Below are 19,171 nucleotides of genomic sequence, written 5' to 3'. Positions count from 1 at the left end.
TGTGTTTCTGACCTAAATAACGCAAAATATATTTTAATGTTAGCATGTAAAACATAGGAAAATACAATTTATAAAAAAATCACTTAAACTGATAAGTGATTTAACTTCCAGCATATTTAAGATAAAAAACATTTTAGTAGTAAAAATTTGAATTCTACACAATTTCCAGCAATATATCTGAAGCTGTCATACATTTTAGATTGCAGATAAATCACTATAGAAATATTTTAATCAAAGTGGGAACATTCTCCATCACAATACCCTTATGACATCCAGCATAGTCTGACCACCATGAAAGCAAATAAAACAAAAATTTTCAGTTTTCTACTTTTAGTAAATAAATTAGTGTTTTTCTACATGGCTAAAATTTATAAGCTCATTGTTTCTGCCCTCTTTCTACGTAAATAATGAAACTACAAATCTCTTTAAAACTTCATAATAAATAGAATTTCTGTTAAGAACATTGATTTAAGAGTTAGACAGCCTACCTGTGGACCCTAGCTCTTCTATATCAGCTATGTCATCTTGGATAAATCACTTGGTGTCTCTGTTTCCCAACTAATGTAAATAAGGGGTAAAAATAATGCCCACTTTCTGGGCTTATTGTGAGTACTAGAAATAATTAATATAAAGACATGACAATAATTTCTGCCACATAGGATATGTTCAACCATTATTATTTCTTTTATTTCTATTTAAAATATAGAAATTTCTATTTTAAATATTTCTATTTAAAATATATTTAAAAATATATTTAGGCTTTGAAAAAATGGCATCAGTACATGACGACTCTGATGAGCTGTTGTGTTGCAGCAACTTTTAAATTCCACACTCAATTAGTATCTGCCTGAATCACTGCAGCAACTCCAGGATCCAGCAAATTGCCTGACACACTCGATACCTGTTGAATATATGAACATATGAATGCATTGATGAATCTAACCTCAAGGCCAAGGGAATAACACTGTGTTGTTTCTTCTATGACCAGGTATAGCAAAAGCTTCTATACGGCTAGCTTTGTCTCAGTTGTCTACTATCACTGTGTTCCATCTGTTTTGGCCTCAGAGGCTTGCCATAACGTTGAATAGATGTTCTGGCTTGGCATCCCGCCACTTCAGAATCTTGTTTATAAACTTTTTGTTGATTTTCACAGCCAAGTTTGAGAACTTGGAATAGTCGGGACACAGTTTAAGATATGTACAGACCTCCAGGCTACTAACACTAATTCCGATAGCAACTATGTGTATCTACTACTGTATGCTAGGTATATAAATATATACTCTCATTTAATCCTCACTCAAATTTTACAAGATTATTATCTCCACTGTACATAGAAGGAAAAAGTAAACACTTTTTAGATACATTTGCTGAGACCCTACAGTTAAGTATCAAGCACCACTATTAGCTAATATTTATTGGATGCTAAATGCCAGATACTCTTCCAAGCCCTTTATATGCGTGTATTTATTTGCAACCCTGCGAGGTAAGTACTGTTATCATAGTGAAGAAACTGGGGGTAAGAAATATTAAGTAATGGGATGCAGGTCACACACTTAATAAACGACACAGCCAGAATTCAAATCTAGGTAATTTTATACCAGAATCCACATATCTAAACACTATGATGCAAGGATTACCATTATAGGGTCAGTGGTAAGACTAATTTCTGTTTTATGTTAAAGCCTATTTTTGTCTTTTATGGTGAAGTTCATTTTGTTATGGACTTTAAAATGTATATTCCTTTATTCTGAGTACAGAATCTTTGCAAAGGCAATTTAAATATTGTTTAAATATAAAGATGAGGTTATATTGTTTAGTTTTCTTGTATATTATTATATTTAATATTTTAAAATTTAACCTGAGATTAAATCATAATGGCTGAAAATTTTACCATAGTAAGCATGATGGCACTTCTAGATGGTATTTCCAGCAATACAGCATCTAAAGTTAAAAATGAAGGTAGTGTTAACAGTCTATTTTAATAAAGAAACTAAACGAGATAATATTTAGTTATGACAGATATATAATATAAGATTGCCCATAAACTTCACCTTTTACTTAACCGTCGCACTTGGTAGAAAACTATCTCTGCTCCTCTTCCATTCATCACCTCATTTTGGCTGACACACAATAGTCTTCATTTACAAACATGGATCTCTGTAAAATAAAACACATTTTTCTTTTTTATGAGAATGCTTAACTTCATTTATAGTTATTAGAATTTAGGTTAAACAATAATATGGTTGAGTTAGATATTAGCATTTTCATGAGAGATGACAAGGAACTAAGAAAAATAAAGTAAAACTGTGGTTATCAAAAGAATCAAAATCAAGCAGATAATCTGGCAACCTGGGTCTGGATACGGAATTTACACATTTAGTTAATTTTTTAAAACTATTTTAAAATTAAATTAATTAATTATAATTTAACTGCTTTTTACAATAAAATTAACTTTTTATTAAAGTGTAATTCAAGTATTTGAGAAAGAAGGAAGTTTTCTTAGCTGGAATATTGAGTAATGTGTTTTAAATTAACATTCAAAAACATCCTTTAGTATGATATGGGTTATGATGTAAATGCCTCCCAAATTGTCACTATTCACGTTTAAGGTTGATGTAAGCAGGTAAGGAGAATCCCAAAGTACCAAAAATGGACAAGCATTTCCCAAGGCAGGAGGGCAAAGCACAGGAAGGTAGTTAGAAATTTGATGTAAGTTAAACATTTACATTAAATTTTACAACCTGATAGAGTACTCATTATTATTCCCATTGTACAAATGAGGAAACCAAGGCTCTGCGATATTATATAATTTCTGAATGGTTCTAGTAAGTGGTGGAGCTGGCATCTAATTCCAGGCTCTCTTTACTCAATGGCTTGAACTGGTTATGCCACATTAGATTGTGTTGGCACACCAAGCAGCTTAATTCATTTATTTAAATAAAAACAATAATTGAGCATAAAACATGTGGTATAAGTCACGATATGCTCTTGAGATGTGAAAATAAAACAAGACACTCTAGTTTCTGCCCTTACATAGTGTGAATCTAGGAAAAGAGAAAGCTTCATAAACAGATACTTACTCAGTGTGATCAGTGTATCAGTAGACTTGATTGCCCTGTGGAGTGAGAAGACAGATGATGAATAAGCTGTCTTAAGTGGTGAGTTGCAAATTTTTCCAGGTAGACAACAGGGAAAAAGATATTACAGGCAAGGGAAATGACTTACTTAAAAATCATGAAACATGGGATCATATGATGGATTAGGGAACAGCCAGTATGGTACTTTTATTGACTGGTATAAAGACAATCAAGTAAGGTGGATAATATCATGGGCTCTTAATGGTCACTATGGCAATATTTGAAAATTGTATTTATGAATGTGTTTCCCTCCGTTTTCCAACAGAATGTTGAACATCTTTAGAACAGTATTACAATAGGTTCTTCATCATCATATCTTTGCTTACAAACCCTATTATCTCTTTTCACCATTCTTTTTATAGATAAAGGCCTATTCTTTATGCATAATAATGATCTTATGGAGTGTTTATCACGAGTCAATCATTCTTCTGAGTACTTAAAATGTACTCATTTTTTATTTTTATTTTAAAACAATTTTAAACTTACAGAAAAGTTGTATGAGCAAAGTACAAAACAAAACTCATGTGTATAGCCTTCATCCAGAAAACCCATGCAAGTTTTGATAATTGCTCCTATGTGCCCATTCTAGCGAGGAAAAAATCCAGTTTAGGACTGAGCTTCACCTTTTTGTCATGTTTCTTTAGTCTTCTCCAATATAAAACATTCACTTTGCATTCTATGACTTTCATGACCTTTTATATGTATGAATATAAAGAGCCCTATTTTGTAGAATGTTCCTTCATTTGGGTTTTTCTGATGTTTTCTTTTGATTTGTTGCATGTTACTCATTTTTGGTCTGACTATCATAGTGATACAATATTCTTATCATTGCATTATTTTGTGGGGCAAATGATGTCAATTTGTTCTGATACTGGCAGTATTGACTTTGATTTGCCTGTAATGATGTTTCATGTTTCTCCAATATAAAATTATTTTTTCTTTCCTTGGTAATTAATAAGTATTTCGTGAGGAGATTCTTTGAGACTAAATAAAATTCTGTTTGTCCTCCCACTTTCACCCAATAACTTAGCAATTATTGCAAGAATTACTATTATGATAGTTGTCAAATGGTGATTTTTCTGATTCCATTATTCCTCATATATTTGCTAGTTGTCTTTCTACTATAAGGGAGATCTTTCTCTTCAATGATTAATTCATTTATTTACTTATGTCAATATGTACTCATGGATTTCACCTTTCACTCATTTAGTTATAATCTATGACTCTCATAATTTATTTTGATGCTCATATTGTTCCAGATTCAACCAGTTAGAGCTCATTCAAGCCATTTTCCATGTCCTTTTTTGAGCATTTTTACTTTTTCATACATGGTGTTTCAGGCTCATCTTGTTCTTTCCATGCTCCAAACCTGAAGTCAGCGATTTTTCCAAGTCTTTGTTTCTCTTGTTTAACAGTGACGGAAGCCAAGACCTAGGTTCTAGGTCATAACTACTGGTATCACTGCTTCCAGGTTCTCTCAAGGGTAGAACTAGAAAATATATGTGTATGTATATTGATACAACTTTTACACATAAATATGCATATATGTGTTTGTGTATTCATATGATTTATATTATTTCTATATCTATATTGAAAACCATAAGTTCACACTGATAACTATAATTCACCATAAAGTTCATATTTTTTAAACAGTGAAAAATTCTGGCTCTCCTTGTTTTCAGTATGTTAGCTTTTGCTCAGTTTCTCTGCATGCAGTCAATCCTTTAACCTCAACGGGCCAACACCACACCCAGTTCCTGTTGGGCCACCTTCTCACCCTGTCCAATGTCATCCTTATGTAGGTTCTTGCTGTCACAAGGCTGCCTTTTCATCTCACAAGAGCCAGCTAAAGGCTATTTTACAGTATTTCAAGGAAGAAATTAAGGAAGGAATGAAGGCAGATTACTTAATATCTTGTTTTTTATAATCCTCATAATGCTATGATGTAGTACTATTATTTTTCCTATTTTATAAATTGGGAAAATGAGGTAGAAAATGGATAGATAACCTTTCTAGGGTTACACATTTAACTAAGACCAGGATTTAAATCCAGGTGTTGTGACTCCAGAGCACACAAAGAATAAAAGTTAAGGGGAAAATCTTTTAGAAGCTTGGATTCAAGAGAGAAAAGTGAGAGGAGACAGGGAAGATTTTTAGATCTTTTTAAGAATGTCTTGGAGAAGGGTAAAGAAAGAATCACTTTAAGGCCACTTAATTTGCTTCTAGAGAAAAAACAAATTGTTTTACTAGCAATATAAAAAATGGTAGTTTACTTATCTTAAAAAGCTACCAAGGGATGCAAATATTGTTATTTTTCTTATTTTATAGACAAAGAAGTTATAACAAATTAAATATCTTGCCTAAAGTCACACGACCAGAGAGTGGCAGACACAAATTCTAAATCTGTAAACCTTTCATTCTGGTACCCTAGATCTTTGCAAGGGACTTTAATCTATATTATATTTAAGGTTACTTGTAGTTCAAAATTATATTATTCATGAGTCTGAATGAATTGTATATGTGAGAACAGAGAAGAGAGATGGGCACTGAGGAAGAGGAGATCATATCTCATAGTGATGGAGCAGTTTGTTTTTCAGAGGTCCTATAATTAAGATGAAAGGCCTTCCAGCAAAAATAGTGGTAATAAAGAGGAGGGAGGGGGAAAGTGAAGACAGCAGTAGTTGTAGTAGTGGTAGTAGCTGTCGAGCGGTGCCCACTATGCATCATGCATTGCTTTATACCACATATAAGATCTGTTTACAAATTTTCTTTTCTGGAGGGGATTTCTATCTTTTTAGATCTAGGACTGATTTTAACTACTAATTATTTTTATGTAGGCCTCTCATCACATTTGAGATGAAATAGGCAAGAAAAATTTTGCTGTTTATTTTCAAATTCTCACCACAAAATGAGCTCCAAGACTCTGGTTCAGTTTTAATGGCAGGCAGGATACAGCTGTTCTCATCCTTTTCAAACATCCATGAATTGTTATTGTTTTCTCTCCTATTTCTTTAACTATCATTTGACACCACTTCACTTTTTGCTTTACAAATAAATGTACCTATGGTACAACATAAGTAAAATTATAGGGTTATAGCATAACGTGTAGCTTGGGTCAATCTCTTAAACAGTTTAAACTTCTCAGTTGCAGCTTTAGGAAGTAAATAGATTAATGTACAAGAATGTTGAGAATATAGAGGGAAAGTATAACTAAACTAGGGTGTTCTCTACAAATTAATAAATGCTTAACAGTAGACTAGAGGAACTTTTTAAAGTAGAGGTCTTCAACCTCTGGGCCGTGGAATGGTACTGGTCCGTGGTCTGTTAGGAACTGGGCCGCACAGAAGGAGGTGAGCAGCAGGCAAGCAAGTGAAGCTTCATCTGTATTTGCAGCTGATCCCCAGCGCTAGCATCACTGCCTCACCTCCACCTTAGATTATCAGGCATTAGAGTCTCACAGGAGTACTGGTCCTTGGTGCCAAAAAGATTGGGGACCACTGTTTTAAAGCATTATGGAAATGTATGCCTATGATTCAGATGCTCAGTATTGGTCAAGACCTACATTTTAATTTGAAAAACTTCAGCTAAATTTGTGTTTTTGATTAATTTAGGCACAATAATAAATGGTTTGCCACAGATATCCATAGCAATATGAATCAGTTTAGTGGGGATGAGGAAAATGTTTTGATTTTTTTAGCTTCTTAATAATTTTACATTTTAATGTAACTAAGTTATAACTTCTCTTGTTTTTATTTTGTATAGTTGAATTTTCCATAATTATAATAATTGCAGACATCAGAATGATACTAGTAAACATGGAAGGGTAATGCTGACTTTTGCATCATAATTCTGTTTTAGATTTCACTACTGAGAAACTGGTAAACTATATATCACTTAGTTCAGTAAATAGTCCCCTTTATTCTAAAATGATTATAATATATATCATTATAATATTTTATCAGTAAAGTAAATTATAGTCTGGACTCTGGATATAGACCTCCTGGATTCAAATTCTGGTTTGCTACTTATTTTTTCTGTGATCATGAGCAAGTTATTTTACTGTTCTGTGTTTTGGTTTCTCATATGTAAGATAAGCACAAAATAATCATACCTTACAAGGTCATTATGAGGATTTAAAAATTTTATACATATAAAATGCTAACACATAGCAAATAACCAATAAATATTAGTTCATACAGGTAGTTATAATAATAGTACTAATTCTAATACTAGTACTTTTATTAAAACTAGAGTTTTAATTGGAATGGAGGGGAATTTATGACTTTATTAGAGACATAAAAATAGTGAATTTAATTCTTCATCCTAAAATCAAGAGAAAACACGTTTTAGTAAAGTCGGTATTAATATGAAGAGGTACTATGGAAGAAAATCTATTTAGATCTTTCTCGTCTTTGATTTTTGAAGATTCCTTGAAAATGTATCTAAAGGGCCATGTATGTATCTTATCAGAGGAACAATATATTCTTGTAGGTTTCAGAAAACAAAATGCACTATGGAAAATGCAAGGACTTCACTGAAAAAAATGATATGAACATAGTTCGTTTGTATGTAATGTAAGAAGTCCTTTGGAAAGTTCTTTAAGTCCTTAATTTAGAGACATTATGAGTACTCAGAGTTATTGAGAAACTCTTCCATTGAATCATGTTGAAGGAAAGAAGTATCAAACAAGTGGACTGCTTTTACAGCCTTTGTCATTTAGGCTAAGGAGACTACAATGGACTCCATGAGGAGACATTCTTCATAAATTTGAAGATTCTCAGCACATACATTGGATCAAAAGCTAGTCTGTTGGTTGTTCAATAACATGCTAAATGCCAAAGAAAAACCTTGAGCTCATTTAGAGAGAGCTTGAAGACACAGAGTAGTGCCGGTTTAGTGACAACTATACTAATAGAACTGAAATCTACTGATTGTTGACCTGAGCAAGTTTCTGCAAATCTTACTTTATTTCCACCCAATGGCCAAGCAAACTGACATTTCAGAAATTGTATAAAGAGGAGCCAAATTAATTTCAACTCTTTTAAGATTGATCTTCATAAATTTGTAATAAATAATATTTACATAGTGCTTACTATTTGGCAGGCCCTATTTTGAACTCTTTACAAAGATTAAATCATTTAGTTCTCACAACTACCTCTTGAAGTAGATACTATTATTGTTCCTATTTTACAGATGAGGAAACTGAGGCACAGAGAGCTTAAGGTAGAATCCAATGCCTCTGTTCTTAACTACAATTTAAATAAAGGAATTTTTTCTATGTGTTTTCATGTCATACAGATATGAAAGAACATAATAGTAAAAAGAGTAACATTTTTTTTCTGATTATTTGAAGAATATTGCTTATCATTTACTAGTTTTTCAATTGTTCTCAAAGAAGCTAGAAGGAATTACTCATAGGAAACTTAAATGTCAATTTAAAAAGGCTATAGCAGGTATATTTCTATGTGTGGGGTTTTACTGGAGTCAATAGTGAATAAGGAAATAAACATAAGATAAAATTTCACATATTAAAAGGACAATTTCCTACCATACATGCACTTATGTATCAGATTAGGCACAACTCTGAATATTTATTTTCAAAAAGTAGAAGGAATCAAAAGGATGAGTATATTTTTATCTCAGAGTACAGTCATTTTACGAAGTGAAGAAAATTATATTTCAAAATTTTAAATCTGTGTACATCTATTTCTCTGGTACTTGTATAGAAGAAAATAAATCTTTTCTTCCCTCAGGTGTGGGTGAAAAGCCCCAGTTTAAAGAAAAACAGTGCAGAATTGTGAGCTCTGAATTATTACTCTTGTTTTGCATTGTGAGGATCAGTTGAGACATCAAGAACTGCCAAAGTATACAGTTGAGCTGTGATTCTGCAATTGTGTGATTTACTTAGGGTGCCACTGCTGAAAACATCTTAATTGCTTGATTTGTCTCTTGCTTTATCTCACCTTTTATCTTACCTTTTTTGTTGTGGTCCTATCTCGTTTTACTGAGCCTGCTTTTCCCATGACTTCATGCTAATTTTCTAAGATTCTGTGGAAACGGCATGCATATTTATAAAGGTAGGATTTTATTGTAATTTCACAATGCCTAATATTGCCAAATATAACAATAAGACTTGCTACCTATTTTGAAAGCCATAGACTACCATTTCTGAAAACAAATCCTGTGGACTTTTTTCAAGTTAATAATCTAAACAAAATACTAATGAAAGTGAAACTTTATCGTATCTTCTTACTTTAAAATTTTACTTTTCGCTTCAAGACCTCAGCCACATTTTGTGCCTCTGCCAAATTTTTAGAATCCTTTGCAGTCCAATTCAAATATGAGATTCAAAATCACTTTCTCACAACGTCTGCCCTGATTGTTAATGCCAAATCACTCTAGCTCTCTTTTTAGTCCTGCCTCATTAACTTTTCTGGATCCGCCCGAGTTTCTGCCACTTTACCTTGGCTGGCATATTTATGACAATCGTGTGAATGCTTATTCACCTGGATGAAAATGTTCTCCCTTCTCCCACACACTTCCTTTTGAGAACCATAGTTATAAATAGTACTCAGTAGAATTACTCAGTACAGTTCCCTTATACACTTTATACATTCCTCTGTATTAAGTACAGAGAGCAAAGTATTGTTTCTTCCATTTATTGAGGAGCTACTGTTTGCCAGACATAATAGAACCATGGATATAACGGAGAGCTTATGTTCAAAGTAGAGAAGACGGATAATAAAAAATGATATACATGATAAGCATGCAAATTACAATTTCGGAGAGTGATGATACCAAACAAACAGAGTGTTATAGAGTATTTGAGGGTAGGGGAATATTGACAGGTGGTAGAAGTTTGCTTGGCTTGGGTCAGTATTAGAGAGGGCATATCTTCTATCTGAAAGAGCAGAAGCAGCCAGCTGAATGAAGATGTTGGGGACAGTGCTGTTAGCAGAGGCAACAGTAGGTGCTATAGGAAGCCTCTAGAGATTCTCTGATGACATGTTGAAGAAATTAAAACATAAGATGAGATGAGATGGCCTTCTTTTTATGGTGGACTATGCATTGAATGATACAACAGGGTTTTTGTTCTTTTTTTTAATTTTTAATTTTTTTAATAGTAATGATAAATTACCAACACTCTCTCCTGGGCTCCTAGGTAATAAAATGTCAATATAGGCAAAATGCTTTACCTGAGCCAGAATCTATGGTTGAAGAACTGTATATTTGTGTAAATAGAAACAAACGAACAAAACAACAACAGCAACAAAAACCCAGGCTATCCAAACGATCAGTTCACGACTCTGATTATTAGTATCCTATTCTTCCCAACTGAATCAGATGGACCAGGTTACCTAACATTATGACATACGTAAAAGACATGGTCCTTGTGAATATAATGAATCTATTTATGGGAGACTTTAGAGTACATTTGATAATAATAATTGATTTAGTGCTGCTATATCTGTTTTCTATCCTTTACTTTTATGAATAAGATAATTACATTTGTTAAAATGTATGTAGTGTACTCAATATAAATGTACCTTTTACAAAGAGAATATGCCTCTTGTCTGAATCTTGTTTAGGTCTTTAGTTTAAACAGTATTGCAAACATAGTCGCCATCCGTAAGACAAGGAAAATACAACAACGCTTTGAAAATCAAGTTGAATAATATTTTACCAAATGATCATGAACATAAATCAAAGCTTATCTGTACAGGTGGTTCTTGTACAGGAAACAGCATTATGCACAGTTTGACTAAAGGTCATAAAGGAATAAATACAGTTCTTTTTGAACTTGACAATAATTTATTGGAACATAGATTACTTTAAATAACAAAGTGGCAGCCTAAGCCTCAAAATTCTCCATTGTATATACTCATTTCATTGACTTGAGTCATTCTGGGGATAAAAGTCATTCTCAGGAAGTTTGTGTTGAAGGATGTATTGTTAACCCCTTAGTTAATACCAGAGTAAGAAGCGTCCAAGAACACTGGTCTTAATTTTTATTATCTTTTGGGGATTGACTGATATCCAACAGTCAGTGATCCAAGAGTCTTATCAATCAATCAATTCTTCTAACTCTCTAATCTCTCTAATTTAAAATTAAGTTTAATGTAGAATTTGGGCAAAACCTCAGTATATCTCCATAAGATGTATAAACAAACAGTCACAAATTGTACCTTAAAATTAAAGTGCTAGCTTTCTTGGGTTGTTTAAATTTTAATGGAGTCCTCTGTTTAATTTTGATTTAAATTAGATTTTTCTCTGCTTCTTGAGTTGATGTGTTCCTTGCCACTTGCTTCTCTTCACTTTTGATAAGTTAAGCAAGGTAGAAAAGATGTCAGAAAAAAAAAAACTTTCTGTAGAATTTTATTCTGTGTATAAATAGAAAACATGTTCATAAACATAATGAACTTAATATTATTCTACAGGTATTCTTAAAAATTGATTTTCTAATTCAACAAGTTTATATTGAGCAAATAATTCAGGCAGCATCTTGCACTAGAAATTCCCCATGTACTTCAATTCATGTATGTTCCAGGATTTTCCTAACCACTTCTTTCTGGATGAACCATAGTCTTTTTCAGTTTCTTCATTAATAGAAATTCTCCAGTAGGTATCCTTGTATACATGTTATTACAAAAGCCCATGCTTTAAGCATTGGAACATATGTTTTAAAACTGGGAGTAGTCATCTTTTCAATGTAGGTATATTACTTTTGGCAGAAAGTAAATAGTGACTTAGCCCCCCAAAAAGAGGTGACATGGGGAGTAAGGCTGATGTTTGCATGATTATTTTTAAGGAACTAAGCATATCAAACACTACAGAAGATTCTGCTTCTGCATCAGTGATGATGGTTTCCCCAGGCCACATCTACATTGCTCTTTGTGGAATTTATGGCTGCAGGGAAAATGAGATATATCACTAGTCTATGAAGTTTGGGTTGGTGCACCCATCAACTTTTCTACCCATTTAACTACTCTCTGTCTTCCTATAGAGAATGCTTTCTATTTGTTCCTTTTTCCCCACAACACTGTTAGCATAGATTTAAAAAGTGTTCTCAACTGAACTCTAAATATTTTTTCTTGTTGAACAAAAGACTAAAAATTGACCCCCATGGTTTTGAATTTTGGATTTCTGTCTCTGCTACTTATAGACCTAATCCCTCATAGTTTCCATAATGATTGAGATGTCAGTTTTTACACAGGGGAAAGGGTTTTATTTCCCTTTTGGTTGGTCGGAGCAAAAATGAAAAGAAAATTATCTTGGATTTTAAGGGGGTTTTGCTTAAAAATAAATTAGTTCAAAGTATGTTCTCTTTTCTTATAGCTAAGTGTTTAAACGACTGGTGAAAAAAACGTGTAGTAATTTAGTAACCACGATAGGACAAACCTCATAACCTTCTGTAAGCATTACTTCAAAGGTTTTCTTTTGTAAATTTTTACAATTTAATATAAATTTAAATAGACACAATTGTTTTAAATAGTTATCTTCAAGTTACAAGTATATAGGCCCTATGGATAGCTATAAATTCAATCTCCCCAAAGGTGTAATAATAACAACACCCAAATAAGGATAAAAATGAGGGTAAATGGCTTTAAAAATATAAGTGCTTATTTTAAAAAAAATTTACTCCCTTTACAAAAATGTATCAAAGTGCAGGCAGCTAAAATAGAAGAGTTGCTTATATTGGGAGTAGATTATACCTCCTGAATTTTAAATCGAAATAACTTTTTTGTTCTCTCTTGCATAACAATACAATCTGAGTGACCAGCTTTGTTGAGAGAAAAATCTAATCTTATAAGTACACAGTTTAATAAAGTAATCATAAATGGGAATATAATATTTTAATGGAATAATGCACTTATATAAATATAGTATTCTTTTACGCTAGGATGGATAGGTAAAATAATAATAGTCTTCCTTAGTTTTATAGTTAAAAGTATCCAAAATGTCAGTAATCAACTCAGAAAATATCTTGACTGAATTAATTGAAAATAATTTAATGGCTGTGTGATTAGAACTACAAGAAGGAATTCTATTCTTCACAATGCAGCATCCACGCAGAGGTCTCAGAGGTAGCCACACTTTGGTATGCTGTAACAGTTTCCTTATAACCAATTTATCAGAATCGAACAGTAGGGGACGATATTTCACTAGTTTGTGTAAAATCCATTAGCATTAAAATAGAAAAAAAGCCTTTAATGGGGTGAAATATTTAGCCAAAAGTAAAGACAAATCTGATAGAATTAAACTAAATTAAACTAATTTTTGCTTAAAAATGTTTCTTTTTACTTGTTTATCAAAATCCACTTTTGCTACTTGTGGACTATTTGTACTCATATCAGCATTTTTTTAATTTATATTTTATTGAGGAAAAATGTTTATCATTAGTGCTATTTCCACTACATCTTCCCAATTTGAATTCTCTGTAGGGGAAGAATTCACATTAAAAGAGACTGATTTAAATTAGAAATATTTTATCTTATACTTTTACCCAGGAAAAAACTCAAAATTTAAAAACATACCAGGAGAGGCATTATTACTGGTGAGGCTTCTATAGAGTTCATATCAGTGGTTTTAATTCTATTCTATGTAATAGCTTGGGGAGAAAAAAGAGGCTTATCAAAATTATATTTCATTTAATTGAGTCCCAGTAAGAAATAGAATTCTGGCAATGAATTGTTCTAGAGTTTTCTTTGGCTAAGCTGAATCTCACAAAAATTAATGGCAAAACATAAATCCTATCTATATTTATATATAGATAAAAAGAAAGTGTGATATAGTGTAATATTCCAGAGTATGAATTTATATGCTCTTTGGTTTGATACATGTTTTTACCCTGAATTTGTCATGAAAAGCAGCAGCAGGAAATGTGTTATTTTAAGTAGGGAGTATTTATTTGTCACAGTTATATGGTTCTGGTAGCAAACATCTAATTATATGTAATAATGAATTATTAAAGTTAATTTTAAAAGAATTAGCTAGAAATTTCATAATTCATATTTCTGAATTTCTTTTTTTTAGAAATAAATTTCTATTTACTGTTCCAAGAAATGATGTTGAAGTACTTGGAGTATAAAGTTTAATATATATCTCGATTTTGCATAAATTTACTTATTGTTAATTAGAATCATACTTTTAAAAATTTTAATATATAATGCATTGAGTTTCTTAATGAAGTCAAGGTCTGTAAATAGTAGTTAATACAATGTTTCTGATAGCTTAATTAATCACGAAATAGCAAACGAAGTAAGAAATTGGCCCAGATAACCAAATATGAATTTTATCTACTTTATAAATTTACCAATGTTTGGATTGTTTTTGTGGAGAGTATTTTCTTGGAAAAATCTTACTTGGCAAAAGAGAATTTTACTGAAATAAATCATGTTTCTATACAAAAGTAAGGCATAGTTTGAAAAGAATTTCTCATACTGATCTGAGTTTAGATGGGAAATATACAAGATCTTAGAATTGGTTTTAAACTACACAATTGACAACTCTATATATCACTTGGATTAAGAGAGAATATAAATGACCAGTCAACAAGGATAGAAGATGATTAAATAAGTAAGAACATCTAAGCAGATGGACTTAGAGAGGCCCTCAAATGGCATGCTAATCCTAACCTCTCTCATTCTTGAGGATTTTGCAAATCAAGAAAAAAGATTCTAGACTAACAATATTACACATAGATTAATGTTAATTTAGACCTTGTCAGAACAAGATCTTATATATAACACAATAATAGATTGTGTTTTATCTTTGAAGTTTTTTTCAACATAATAAATATGCGACACATAAGCTACCTAGAATAATAAAGTTCGTAGTCTCACTGAACGTCTATCAAATTCAAGGTGTTTGTCTAGTCCTCTGGAAACCCTCTGTTGCTGTTTCAGCCACAGAACTGAATTCTCTTTTCATACTTTCTTAGGAGTATGTGTTCTTTGTCTTCTGAGCTACTCATGGATATATGTATGGAAGTTTAAAGGCACCTAGGATAGAACTTTTAATTTTCCCTAAGTAAGAAATAAGTAATAGATTTAGAGCAGTTTTTCCACATGGTAGTAATTTTGCCTGTTAAAGGACATTTAACAATGTCTAAAGACATTTTTGATTGTCACAGATTGAGAGGGGAGATAATACTGGAAAATGGCCAGTAGAGACCAGGGATATTGCTAAATATCCTAAAATGCATGAGACACCTCCTCCACCCTTTCTCGTAATGTAGTATTACTGATCCCAAATGTCAATAGTACCAAAGTTGAGAAATCCTGATTTACGGGGAAGAGGAGAATATTTAGGCAAAAAATAAGTCTCTTTGCTACCTTTGAGGTCAATTGCAACAAGGGAGTGAAGAAATAGGAAGATTCTTTGGTTGGAGGCCAGTTGGAGAGCCCTGAGAAGATCCTCATTGAGATACGAAGAGATGTGACTCCTTCTTGTGACTTACAAATCTTCAATAAAAGTACAATGTACTTGTTGTACTTGATTTCCCTCTTCAATTCTCTGAAAAGACTGAGTTTTATAACTAAAGCTACTCAGTCCATAAAGATATGATAACATATGCCATTTTAGTTGATATTTAGTTGGTGCATACCAATTCACCAACTGTTCGAGTATGGTAATGTTCTAACAGGTTGATAAATAATTGCTATCTTGAACCCCCTGAATGATCTCGATGCCCTGAATAACCCCCTGCCAGTACCTCTCACAAATGAAAACACGATGTTCGACACAATTGGGGACCAGAACTGTGGCCAATATTTTTTCAGATGGTTTTGTTTCCCTGCTCTACTGTGGGTAAATATTACGAACATCACTTTTGTTGTATTCTTAATAAAATCAAATGTCAGTCTTCCAAAGTTGGCACATAAAGGAGAACCACATGTGGGGTCGTGTGGAGGCCAGTAAAAACCAGTCATCCCATCATAAGTTGAGATTTTTCTTTCTATTGATAAGCTTGGAAGTATAGTTTTAAATTTCTTAATGTACACGGCAGGTTTTTGATGAAAGATTCAATGTGTGAACAATTGCTTGTCAGTATGCTTGTTTTCTAAGTAAATCTAAGAATATTTTAAATAGCATAATATTTATTTGCTTAGTTTAGAATCCTTTGAGTGAAAATGCTTTGAGAAAACTGGCTCAGTGTCAAAATAATAAACATGTCAAGTAAAGAAAATCTCCTTAAAAGCAAAATGAAGATGGGAATAGAAATGTCAGGTTTGGGCTGTACAAGTTCTCAAATCAATTATCTCAAATGCATTTCATTATCTGAATTTACTTGCTATATTTATTTTTAAGAAACTTTTATGGTTGCTATAAAACTCATGGCATAGCACCTTGGATGAGTTTGCATTTTTTTCTAAAGGGAGATCTCTGAAATTATTGTAATGAATAATCAAAGAAAAGCAGAGGTTCTAGATGTTGAAAGGCTATGAAACTCTACAATTGTGTGTGTGTGTGTGTGTGTTTTAAAGTAATTTTAAAGTTGACATTCAATATCAGAATAGTTTGAGGCATGCAGCATAGTGGTTAAACATATATATATAACTTATGAAGTGATCCCCTGATAAGTCTAGCACCCACCTGACACCATGCATAGTTATTACAAAAACAGGATTAAAATGTAACCTGCGTCAGAAAGTTTTACGGTAATAGGTACATTACTGTGGTATTTGTACAGTTATTTTTCTTGAACAATTAAAAAGTATTTATTATTACAATCACCTCCATGAAATGTTCTTCTATATGTATTATATTGTAGAGCTAAATGAGATTTCGGTGGAATACCAACCTCTAAACTATATGGTTTTAAGGAGTCTCAAATTCTGTTACAGCAGTTGGATTAAAAAAAATAGCTATTTGATTTAAAGAAATGGATATTTAGATGATGAACTTAATAGCATAGAAAATGGAAATGTACCCAAACTAGGAGAGATCAGATGGTTTTGATGGTGGATTTTTAATTTAAAATAATTTTCTATTGCTCACATGAAAAAACTGAAAAACATATTGCCTTCAGCCTATATGTATACCCAGCTCTGTACTCTCACCTATCAAAATTTCTCTCATGAAAACATACATACACACATATATATGCCATTATGCTTGTTTTTAGAGAGTCATAAAACCCTAATGCCAGTCTACACCAAGATATATTATTATCAAATTGTCAAAAATCAAAGACTGAGAGAATTTTGTAAGTGGTAAGAGAAAAATGTGGCTCATCAAGTACAAAGAACCACCATAGACTATCAGTGAATTTCTCAGCAGAAAACTTTCAGGTCAAAAGAGAGCATTATGGTATATTTAAAGTGATAAAAGAAAAATCTGCCAACCAATAATACTATATTTGGCAAAACAATTCTTCCAAAATGAAAGAAAAATAAAGATTTTCTCAGGTAAATAGAAGCAGGAGAGTTTATCACCATCAGACTTGTCTGACAAGAAATGCTAAAAAGTCTTTCAAGTCCATACTAATCAATGCTAAACAGTAAGATGAAATGATGATATAAAGGTCACTGGTAAAGGTAAATATATAGACAAATATAGAATACTGTAATGGCAGTACATAAATCACTTTTAATTCTTATACAGAAGTTAAAAGATGAAAGTATAAAAAAATAACTAAAATACATTAATGAATACACAATATAAAAGGATGTAATTTGTGACATCAATTATAGTGTCAGAAGGTATAAAAACATATAGAGTATTTGTGATTGGAGTTAATTTGTTGTCAGCCTTAAAGAGATGTTTTATGTAAGTACCACAAAGAAAATACCTATAGGATATATAACAAGAAAATGATAAAGGGACCAAAACATATCACCACAAACACATAAATGAAACACAAAAGAAGAGAGCAACAGAAGAAAAGAAAGACAAAAAAAAGATACCAGACAGACAAAAAAACAATTATTAAAATGGCTGTAGTAAGTTTTTTCCTATAAATAATTACTTTAAATCTAAATGGCCTAACTCTCCAATCAAAAGACATAAGAGTAGATGATAGATTTAAAAAAAAAATGTGTATATTGTCAACAGACTCACTTTAGATTTAAGGACATGCATAGGCTGCAAATGAGAGGCTAGATAAAGTTACTCCATGCAAATAGTAAACAAAAGTGTTCAGAGATGACCATGCTTATATTAGACAAAATAGACTTTAAATCAAAAAGACTTTAAGTCAAAAGAGACAATGACATTATACAATGATAAAAATGTCAATTCTCCAGGAAGATATAACAATTATAAATACATATGTACATCAGAGCACCCAAATATATGAAGCAAATATTTACAGAGCTCAAGGGAGAAATAGACAGTAATAGTAGGGGATTGTAATACCTAAATTTCAATAATGGATACAACATCCAGACAAAAGATCAATAAGGAAACAGAAGACTTGAACAACATTATAGATCAAATAAACCTAACAAACATATTCAGAACATTGCAGCAGAATACACATTCTTCTCAAGTGCACATGGAACATTCTCCTGTATAGATTGCATGTTGGGTCACAAAACAAGTCTTAACAAATTTAAGAAAATTAAAATCAGACCAAGTATGTTTTCTGATCATAATGAAATGAAACTAGAAATTAATGGCAGAAGAAAAATTGGAAAATTCACAAACATGTGGAAATTAAGCAGTACACTTTTGAACAATTGGATCATTTAAGAAGTCAAAAGGGAAATTAGAAAATATCTAGAGACAAATGGAAATAAAAACACAACATACCAAAACTTATGGGATGCAGCAAAAGTAGTACTAAGAGAGAATCCTATCATAATTACATACCTACACTAAAGAAGAAAGATCTCAGATAAAAGACTTTATACCTCAAGAACCTAAAATGGAAAAACAGAAGGAAGGAAATGATAACGATTAGAGAAGAAAAGAAAATGAAATAGAGAAGAGAAAAAATAAAATAAAACAAAGAGTTGTTTTGTCGACAATTTGAGCAAAATTGACAAACCTTTAACTAAAAAAGATTAATATTATAAATAAATAATATT

The sequence above is a fragment of the Pteropus alecto genome, unplaced genomic scaffold (assembly GCF_000325575.1).
Source record: "Pteropus alecto unplaced genomic scaffold, ASM32557v1 scaffold73, whole genome shotgun sequence".
Classification (NCBI taxonomy): domain Eukaryota; kingdom Metazoa; phylum Chordata; class Mammalia; order Chiroptera; family Pteropodidae; genus Pteropus; species Pteropus alecto.
The sequence above is the reverse complement of the archived record's forward strand: the minus strand, read 5'-3'. Positions refer to the sequence as shown.